Source organism: Euphorbia lathyris, chromosome 3 (genome assembly GCF_963576675.1).
Source record: "Euphorbia lathyris chromosome 3, ddEupLath1.1, whole genome shotgun sequence".
Taxonomy (NCBI): Eukaryota; Viridiplantae; Streptophyta; class Magnoliopsida; order Malpighiales; family Euphorbiaceae; genus Euphorbia; species Euphorbia lathyris.
In genome coordinates this window covers 13,116,360-13,125,132 of record NC_088912.1, presented here as the reverse complement: position 1 = coordinate 13,125,132, position 8,773 = coordinate 13,116,360, and the positions used below count along the sequence as shown (strand labels likewise).

Here is an 8,773-nt window from a genome sequence, read left to right as displayed (position 1 = left end):
AGAGAAAGTAGCGGACCTCTCAATTGGGTGTTTAGGAGTCTTCTTATAAAACTATTGTGGACTGGTGAGTTTTGGGCTTAGTTGTGTGTTGCTGGGCTGATGAGTCTGGGTGTGTTCGACCCATAATCTTTAACAGCTTCTTTATGACATATATTTTTGAATAATAATTTAGGGGTGTAAAAGTAATTTTCAATTTAAATAGACTCCATATAAATAGGCGGTTATAGACAGTAAGAAGAGAAGAAAAAACCCTAAACTTTTTTTTATGGGAGCCGCAATTTCTTTTTGAAGAATCACAGCAACTCAATTTTTCCAGGTTCTATACCTACCTTTTTCTCTTGGTTTTATCAAGAATTTGTTATATTTTGAATATTTGCAAGTGTATATATATATATATATAAGAACCATTCAATAATTAATTAATTGGCTTTGTTCCCGTTAAAAGTTATGAAAGTTTTGAATGGTTTTATTCCTTAAATCGTTTTTGTCATCCATATGATTATTATTATTATTGAGAGTTAACAGTGAAGAATTTTAAGCTTTTGGAAATTTAACCCATTTATATATATAATCAAAATCTTTATTTTTAATAAAGTGGATTATGGATCTGTTGAAAATGGTTCAATTATTACTTAATCATCACGTTTATGGTGTTTGTTTAATGAGTTAGTAAATAAATTATATAGGATGCGATGGTCAAGCGGTTCATGGTTCGACGATCGTGTATTCGGTAGTCTATCGTTCAGAAGGCTGTAAGTAGTTAATTATATACAAAGTTCCTTGTTTGCTTGTTCATATGTCTATTTAATTATCTGTTATACTTGTAATGAATGTGAGTTAATTGTATGTTTGTTGTTGTGTTGATTTGTTGAGATAAATTGTCTATTGATTTGATCTTCGTGTTTAACATGTGTATTTGGTACATTGACAATAGTCATGTTGGTATAAATATGTTGAGAATGATGATGATAATGATATGAGATGTGAAATTTTGATTATGGAAAATGTAAGAGATTAAGAAAGCTTAACTGGGATAGTATATTCAATGGTTGCGATTGAAATGAGAAAAAATGAATATAAACACCGGGTATTTGTTACGACAGGGTGTTAAGGTACCGGGTATTTGTTACGATAGGGTATCTAGAGATAGAAAACGGGATACCGGGTATTTGTTACGACAGGGTATCCCATGATATGGATATTATGGCCAAGCAACCATTGAGTATTACTGGACTAGAGTAAGCAGGGCCCTTGAATAAATTAATAGTAATTCATTAAGTATTGGATGTGTTGCTTGATAACTAATAATTATTAAATGCATGTAAACTGAATTGTATGCGCGTGTGGTTGTACTTTGTATATAGTTAGCTATCTTACTGAGCCTCCCAAGCTCACCCCACTCTCCACCAGTTTTCTTTTCAGGTTAATGTCATTAAATGCTTCGTGATGCTCATTTGGATCGACCAGTATCTAGAGTCATCAGTTCTTAAGTGTACTCTTTTATTTCATAAAGGATTTTATTGGTTTGTGAGCATCAATTTGATGATAAATTGAATAGAAATTTATTTTTGTCCATATATTTAGGGTTTTTAAAAAGGGGTGTTACATGTCATCCCTAATCTACAAACCCTATGAATATAACTACGCATGAAGTACACTGCCCAATCAGATACTACTATATGATGGTAACTTTCAATTTCACGGCTTGATTCATGCTAGGGATGGTAACGGGTAGAGTACTTGAATCTCAAATCCTTATCCGTTTATTTTTTAATTATACGTACCCGTCCTTTTACATAGGGTATCCTTATCTGTTAAAAATCAATAAATAAATAAAAAATATTACAAATTTAACAAAGTATAAATTAAATAAATCATGCATCTAAAAATTGAAAAAATTGAACCTTAATCAATAAAAATAAAGTAATTTAGTGGTATCACTCAATGGTTAAAGAACAAAAGGGCGACGTTGAAATATAACATTATAACCGGTCTGATTCTTCTCACCTGACGCTAAAAAACATTTATCTTGAAATTGAAAATGAAAGATTCTCTGCTGTTTTTCATATTTCTACCTTATAAAAGGTTGTCTCAACCTTCGTCTTTCTCCATCAGCTCATCCAAAAAATGTTTCAAGCTCTCAAACTCAGCCCTCTGCTTCTTCTTCTTCATCAATGGCGCTTCGTAAATTGTTCTCGAAGCGTCTCTCAGGAAGTTACACTGCAGTGTCTCTTCAACATTCTCTAATCTCTTCCCCTGCCTCATTAGAACCCACAGTACCCCCAAATGCAGCCAAATCAAACATGCACAAAGAGTATCTCAACCTGTCGGAATCCTCAGAGAGAGGATTTTTCCGTCGTTTCCTTCACCGGAGATCAATTGCCTAAGTTCCTTTCCATGCCTATCAGGGAGAAGCTGAAGGAGAGACTCAAAAGCATCACTGGAGATGGAATCTGCTTCGATGGACTAGCTCTTTCGCCTCCGGTGAAGGAATCAGAGGCTACAGATCTAAATTGTTTCAGAATATCAATTGAAGAAGCCAGGAAAATCTTGAGGTTGTCTCATATGGAGAAGCTGAAATTGAAGCTTAGGCAGATTCGGGAAACCTCAATTCAATATCATGAGTTCGTTCAGATCTGTGTTGAGGAGTGTGGAAACGAAATCGAAGGTGTTGAGTTTGCTAAGAAGTTGGATCAGTGTGGAAATGTGATCGTTCTTGGGAGTATTGTGTTCCTCCGCCCGGAGCAGGTATAACTGGTTATTGTTTTGTTTCGATTTTTAATTTAGATGTTCTTAATTTTAACGGTGATATCAATTGGATTTTGTGATTCAAATAATCATATGAGTGCTGGTTCGGCCGGAGAAAGGCAGAAGAAGAAAATAAGTAGGCATGCATAATAGGTTCGACTTAGACATTCAATATTGGACAAGTAGAGCACGGTAGTTGGGATTCAGCACAGATGTCTGTTTTAAAACTACAAACATAATGACATGTTTTTGGAAACTGACACATGCACAAGTGGATTTTTTTGGATAAAGATAAATTTATTTTTTAAAACTAGATCAAAATAATATGTACTAATATTAGGAACTAGGCTTAATTCTTTCTTCACCTTTAGGGATAAGGTATCAAAATAGCCTTAAGATTTTTAGGAAAGTATAAATTTAGGTTTCATGTACAAAACAACACCAATATATGCTCAACGTTAAAAAAAATGTACCAATTTAGATCTTGATAGCAAAACGTGACCCATTATTCATATTATTCTGTTAAGATCTTTCAATTGTATATCGAGAGAGAAGCTAGAACTTAACTGAATAATACGATCTCTGATAGACCGCCTAAGTGGAACAAATGGTGGAACATCTGGTATTGGTAACTCCTCATGGATAATCTCATCCATCTATTGTGGAGCATCAACATCATCAATACCCCGTTGGTCATCATTCTGAACACCATCTCCGACATCAACATGTCGAGGAGTAACTGGATCCCAGTCAATAAGGCCATCTGTCTGTTGAGGAGCGGTCTCAACCCTATCAAGAAGATCATCAATATGATGAGGAGCTGACTCTGCCTTCTCAACATCTTTCAAAGTCTGATCTTCCACAAAGATAACATCTCGGCTTCTCACAATTTTGTTCTGAATTGGATTATACAACTTGTAACCTAACTCATCTTGTCCATAGCCAATGAACACACACTGCCTAGTCTTCACATCAAGCTTAGATCTTTCATCTTTGGGAATATGCACAAAAGCCTTGCATCCAAAGACACATAATTGATCATAAGAAACATCTTTGCCGCTCCATACCCTGTCAGGAACATCAAATTGCAAAGGAACACTAGGTGTAAGATTTAGTGCATGTACCACAGTACTCAAAGCTTCACCCCAAAATGATCTAAGCAACCCTGCATGAGACAAAATGCATCTGACTTTTTCAACTAGAGTCCTGTTGGTCCGTTCTGCTAAGCCATTCAACTGTGGAGTCTTTGGAGGAGTCTTTTGGTGTTGAATACCCTACTCTCTATAATAAGCATCAAAGGGGCCTATATACTCACCTCCATTATCTGAACGGATACACTTGAGCTTCTTTCTAGTCTGTCTCTCAACTAATGCTTGAAACTGCTTAAAAGCATCTAACACTTAAGCTTTTGTCTTCAAGGTGCACACCCACATCTTCCTTGAATAATCATCCATGAATGTAACAAAATAGAGAGAACCACTAATTGTCCTAGTTGACATAGGACCACACACATCGAAATGAACCAGATCAAGTATCTTCTCCTTCCTGTGAGGAGGATGAATCTTAAATGAAACTCTAGTCTGTTTGCTAGCCAAGCAGTCAGAACATTTCTTTAATTGTATATTCTCCAACCCAGATAGCTTCTTCTTCTTTGACGAAATAGACATGCCCTTTTCACTCATATGGACAAGTCTTTTATGCCACAAGTCAACCACATCATAATTCTCCATCGCATTAACAGTGCTCTTGAAGATCTTTGGATGTGCCATGTACAACTTAGAGTGCTTACTTCCTCTTGCCACAACTAAAGAACCTCGAGTGAGCTTCCATTGACCATTACCAAAGCTGTTGTGGTAACCATCATCATCAAGCAAGCCTGTAGAAATCAAATTCATTCTCATAACTGGAACATGTTTCACATTATGTAAAACCACCTCCATTCCAGTGTCAAACTTCAAACAGACTTCTCCAATACCAACAACATTTGATTTTCCATTATTACCTATATGAACATCACCATGATCACCTGGTGTGTAGGATGAGTAAAAATCTCTACGTGATGTAACATGACATGCAGCACCACTATCAACAACCCAACTCGAATCATCATAGGCAACATTAATAACATCACAATCACCACAAATCAGGAAATTATCAGTAATAGCATTTACCTCGGCTTTCTCATTACCACTGTCATCTTTCTTCTGATTGTTTTCAGCACCCTTCTTGTTGTCTTTCTTCAATTGTCTGCAGTATCTTTTGGTATGCCCCTTCTTGCCACAATGGTAGCAGTCAACATTGGCAAACTTATCCCTGGAACTGCTGCGATGTTTCCCTCTATTACTCGGACCTCTGCTCTGACTTCTCCCCTACCTCTCTGTGACTAAGACATCTGACTGTGAAGAGGAACCTTGTGACTTTCTTCTAATCCCTTCATTCAACATGTTTCCCTTAGCCAATTCCATGGAAATAATCCCATCTGGTGCAGAGTTAGACAATGACGTTCTAAACGTCTCCCAAGAGTCCGATAATGTACCAAGGAGCCATAAAGCATGTACCTGATCTTCAAACTTGATCCCCATTCCAGAAAGCTGATTTATGATTCCCTGAAAGGCAGTCAAGTGATCTGACAAAGGAGCCCCATCTCGGTACTTCAAATTCACCATCTGCTTTATCAAGAACAACTTGTTATTCCCTGTCTTTCGAGCATACAATTGCTCAAGCTTGTTCTATAACTCCTGTGCATTTGGTTCTCCACTAATATGATTCAAAACAGTATCATCCACCCACTATCTGATATAACCACAGACCTGACGATGCAAAATAGTCCACTCAGACTCTGACTTACCCTCGGGCCTATCTTTACTGAACACTGGCAGATAATAATCCTTCACATAAAGAAGGTCCTCCATTTTGCCTTTCCAAACATGGTAATTTGAACCATTTAAATTAACCATTCTACTTGTATTAGCCTCCATCATTCAAACAAATCCAACAACAACAATAGCCAAGCTCTGATACCAATCTGATGGGAAAAACGGACTAACAACGGTAACAACAATAATGCGGAATTAACCTTCGTTATTAATCTTTTCCCGACTTGAATGAATCTATGAGGAAACTAATTAGTAGAGCAACAACCAAACACAAACGAAGCAACAATGATAGTAAAATGATAGCCACACAAACACAAAGAACAAGCACGATTTTTACGTGGAAAACCCCCTCAATGCAAGGAGTAAAAACCACGGGGACTGTAGACCGCTTAAACCTTCCACTGTATCAAATAATAATGGGGAATACATAAGTTCATCCCTAGATAACACTAGAGGCATGCACAATCAACATACAATCTTAGACTTTTCCCCCAAAAAGTATGGAATCAATCACAACACAAAAGAAAGGAAGAACCTCAAAGAAGTCACAAATCTGTCTACAATCTTCCCCTAGTACAAACTGGTCTTCCAAGCCTCCGAATGACGATCGCTCCAGTGAAAACAAGCGAACAGGTGTTCGGAAGCTCCTGCCCAAATTTCACGACGATCAAACGGTTCAATCTCTGGCAATGGGCAATTTCGTGTGGCTGGGCGAAATGGAAGAAGAATGGACTTTCGCTTTCTCTTTTCTTTGTGGTGGCCGAAAATTAGGTTACAAAAACTATCTTAAACTTACCCTTATATACTCCTAGGGTTAAAGCATGGGCCTAACCCTAATTGGGCTCCTCATGGGTCAGAAAAGCCCAACAGATAGTTGGTTTCAGAATTGCCTACGAAAACCAGTGGCCTCTTTTGGAATGTCTGACTAGCAGCGTACGTTCATTGGGACGGCTGCTCAGGTGTGGGAATGGAGGAATAAATGATATTCCAGCCAGACTTTGTGCTCCCGGAAAGGAAAGGGGAGGTTATTCGTCAACGGTTGCATGAAAATGAAAACTGTTGGAAATCCATCATCGAAATGCAGGGACAAACTAAGAAAATGGAGAAGCAGATTGGTTGGGTAAAGCCGCATGCAGGAATGTGGAAGCTAAATTCTGATGGGTCGCACAAAATGGATACGGCCGAATAGCAGCTGGGGGAGTTATTCGCAATAAGGAAGGTGTAGATTCTAGGTTTCGTGCATAAGATTGGTAGATGCAATTCCTTTGAGGCAGAGCTCTGGGGGATTTTTCGGGGTTGGAAGTAGCCTTGAGGTCGAATCTGAAACGACTTGAAGTGGCATTTGACTGTGCTTGAGATTGTTTCATTGATCCAGATCCATTGCCCCCCACACCATCCTGCTAGAGCATTAATTTGTAACATCCAAGCGTTGCTAGTACGGTTCGAGCAAATTTCAGTCTCTCACATCTATAGAGAGAGGAACCGATGCACGGACTTCATGGCGAACAAGGCTTTTGAATACCCCATCGGCCTCAAGGTTATTCACCAAGCTCCAAGGGATATCGGCCAGCTTCTAAGAGAAGATTATTTGGGAGTAACATTTCCCCGATTGATCGCCACCTAGTGTGGCCGTGTGGTTTTAGTTTTGTTTTTTGTTTTGCTTTCGTTCGTTCTGTGTCTGTCTGTGTTGTTTAGTTTCCTTACTTTACCAAAAAAAGAAGCAAGATTTAACATCTACAACAACAATAAACACTCCTTTAGTCTCAAAAAAAATAATTAAAACAATTGGGTCATGTGTTAAATATTAATAAATCAGTTATTTTTCTATCAAAATAATTTAAATTTCACATATGTAGATACACATGTTAGCAAATAATAATGTCTCTATAAGGTGCAAAAATACTCCTAATGTTTATAGTCAGGAGCAATTTTATCCCTAAAGTTTTGGATATCAATTAGTTCTAAAAAAATATTTCATATTGTTTGATGATTTAATAATATATTTCAAAATTAATATTTATAAATTCAGTTAAATATTTGAACTTTTTTTTTGTGTAACTCGTACCAAAGACAATGTATTTTTTTCAATTTTTTTTAAAATTTTACGTTTAATCATTTATTTGTGGTCTGTTACTAATGATCATAAATTGACACACATAGATGGCAAAATTCATGACTAAAAAGATAATTTGATGAATTATTTCTCAAATTAACCCAATCTGTGAACGTTACGATAAAATTGCTTTTCACTGCCAACATTAGTGGTAACATTGCATCATTTTAGACATTGGTGTAAAATTGCCCCTGACTATAAATGTTAGAGATATTTTTGCACTTCCATTTATTATATTAATGGACCAATGTGGTCACATGCTTCTCTTCAAAGGCTCCATTTGATGCTAATCAAATATTATTTGTCCATTTATTAAAATAACTTATTTTTATAAGAAAACTTATTTATTAATATTGTTTAAATGGTTGAGTAACATATTAACATATTTTTTATATCAAAATATATAGAATGGTTGAGTAACATATATATATATATATAAAATTTCAAATGCCATTCATATTATAGAATTATTAAAAATTTCTCCCACTAATGTGAAAATTTCTATAATGTGCATATACCAGTACTGGTCTCCACCACCCAAATTGGTATCATGTCAATATTAAGTTAACTAAAAAATTTAGAGCTTATTTAACTCAATTTGTAAGTAGTTGGTTTTTCTTTAAAATAGTTATCAACAGCCGTTTTTCATTTATGATCAAACATTTTGCATCTATCCATTGGAGTAAATGGATAATCAATTAGACATTTAATAGGTACTCTGTACGGAGTTGCAACAGGATGATCATTGCCTCGTGATTATGCTATAACAAGAAAACGTGCATAAAATGTATCCTTTTAAAGTTTGAGGGGCTAACTGATGTGTTAGTCCTATTTCTTAATAATGTATACATGATATGCGACTTTGAAGGTGGACTCGGGGATTATGTGTGACCCTTGTAGTGGATCCCACTCTCTTTTAGTCGAATTCCTTGGTTTAGGATTTAAAGTATGATTTAATGATTTTCATGTCTTTTACATAATTTTCTTTATTTATTTCATTTTCTATTTTGTTTTTGAGTAGGGTTTGTCGTTTGTT

The 8,773-nt window shown here is 36.2% G+C and overlaps 1 pseudogene; it reads left to right on the top strand.

Moving 5' to 3' along the window:
• The first annotated feature begins 2,174 nt into the window (after positions 1-2,174).
• LOC136222350 (calcium uniporter protein 4, mitochondrial-like) lies at positions 2,175-2,754 on the top strand (annotated as a pseudogene).
• The last annotated feature ends 6,019 nt before the right edge of the window (positions 2,755-8,773 follow it).